Source organism: Manis javanica, chromosome X (assembly GCF_040802235.1).
Source record: "Manis javanica isolate MJ-LG chromosome X, MJ_LKY, whole genome shotgun sequence".
In the NCBI taxonomy this organism is placed as follows: Eukaryota; Metazoa; Chordata; class Mammalia; order Pholidota; family Manidae; genus Manis; species Manis javanica.
In genome coordinates this window covers 21,206,942-21,209,125 of record NC_133174.1, presented here as the reverse complement: position 1 = coordinate 21,209,125, position 2,184 = coordinate 21,206,942, and the positions used below count along the sequence as shown (strand labels likewise).

The 2,184-nt window shown below is 36.6% G+C and overlaps 1 non-coding gene across 1 annotated transcript; it reads right to left on the bottom strand.

Annotated features, from left to right (window-relative positions):
* Positions 1-663: 663 nt before the first annotated feature.
* On the bottom strand, positions 664-725 carry LOC140847547 (U7 small nuclear RNA). The gene has a single exon (XR_012127608.1). It is a non-coding gene; the product is annotated as a U7 small nuclear RNA (small nuclear RNA).
* Positions 726-2,184: the final 1,459 nt, after the last annotated feature.

Genomic DNA, 2,184 nt, shown 5'->3' with positions numbered 1-2,184 from the left:
CTTTACTGGCAATGTCTGACCAAGTGATTAGTCTGAATCCTATTCCTGTGCTCCAGACTTTTGGTTTTTTACATACTTGATTTTGATTCTTCTTGAGGTCTTATTTGATTTCTGATGCTGGCTTCTTTTGGTTTCATGGTCTGGACAAAGTGATGACCTGTGGAAACAGATTACCAGCTTATAAAGATCTTGTCCTTTTGGGTAAAAGATGACAGAAATATGGTTTGTGAGTCTTTTCTCTTTGTCTATTTGTAATTCTGAGTCCAAATCAATGAAGAAATTCATGTCCACCTGTAGGAATTAGACACCTACACTAGTAAGGTTTGTTTCTCTGTTTTTTTATTGAGAGGACATCTCTCATATTTATTGATTAAATGGTTGTTAACAACAATAAAATTCTGTGTAGGGGGGTCAATGCTCAATGCACAATCATTAATCCACCCCAAGCCTAATTCTCGTCAGTCTCCAATCTTCTGAAGCATAATGAACAAATTCTTACATGGTGAACAAGTTCTTACATAGTGAATAAGTTCTTACATGGTGAACAGTGCAAGCGCAGTCATATCACAGAAACTTTCGGTTTTGCTCACGTATTATGAACTATAAACAATCAGGTCAAATATGAATATTCATTTGATTTTTTTTTTTTTTTTTTTTTTTTTTAGGGGTTCTCCAGAAAATACTGGAAAACCTACTAGACAAATTCTAAAAGAGCTGTAACACTTCATTTGATTTTTATACTTGATTTACATGTGGATCCCACATTTCTCCCTTATTATTATTTTTATTATTATTATTTTTAATAAAATCCTGAAGTGGTAGGTAGATGCAAGATAAAGGTAGAAAACATAGTTTAGTGCTGTAAGAGGGCAAATGTAGATGATCAGGTCTGTGCCTGTAGACTATGTGTTAATCCAAGCTAGACAAGGGCAACAAAACATCCACGATGCAGAAGATTTCTCTCAAAACAGGGGGGATGAGGTTCTGAGCCTCACCTCTGTTGATCCCCAATTTCTCACCTGATGGCCGCCCTGTGACTGTGCCTGTCTTAGGTTGTTGCTCCCATGAGGAATCTTACCTGTCTCTGGCTAACCAGTCATCTTCTGGGGCCATACAGGGAAATGTAAAGTTGGTAAGTGAGAGAGAAGCAATATTGTTTGCAAAGGTTAGGTTTTTACTTCTTTGCAGATTTATGCCCTGTGGCTTCTATGCCCAGCATTTGTCTTGAGGGATCTTTACCACTTGGAAGAATTATGATACTCAGTAATTTTCTATATGAGGCACGAATTATACTAAAGGGTTGTAATTAGGAAGAAAGAAGAAAAGCTATAGAAGTAGCAGATGGAAGAAAACATGGGATGATTGATTATTTCTTTGACATATCTTCTTGTAGAGTAACATAAGCATGTATAGGTTTTAAACTACTAATTAAATTGCGTACACTAACATAATAGGAATACAGCTACATAACCAAAGCAGACCTATAATTACCAGCCATCTCCAGTGAAACCAAGAAAACCAGTTAGGTACCCTAGGCATTTGTGAAAACTTATCAATGATATGATGGATATTGTCTAACTGAATTTGAATCGTTTGAGAAAAATCAGACAAATTAAAAGAACACATTCCTGGGAACTGTTCACATCCCATATGTTCTTTTAACAGTAGATAGTCTATAGTCACACGATTTGGAGCACTGCAACTTGCACTTCTCCTAATTCTTGGTTGAGTTCCGACAGTATAGATCCAGTCAAATTTGTTGTTTTACTGTATGCACAGGCCAGCTTAGATATCTCCTTCTTCATTCCAATGACAAGTCCAGGAACCGGTGGGATGACTGCAGCTACAACTGCAACAGCGCCAGGATCTTTGTTGAAGTTTTTTGATGTTCATCTTCTGGAATGACTCTTCCAGAGGATGTTGATGTTGGAAGTTCTTCTTCATATCATATCTTAATTCATTTTCTGGGTAGCCAAATTAGGCTTTGATCCTCTGTATAAACACAAACACTTTGCCCACACTTTGATATGACCTTTATGCCATTGTGAAGAACCTATTGGAGATCACCACACAGGAACTGCTTTTATTTTTTTTAAGAGAGAGGAATATTATCAGAAAAATGTACTTCCATAGCTGATCATCAAACACTTTGAAAGATCAAAATTAAGGATATGTAAAGCATGC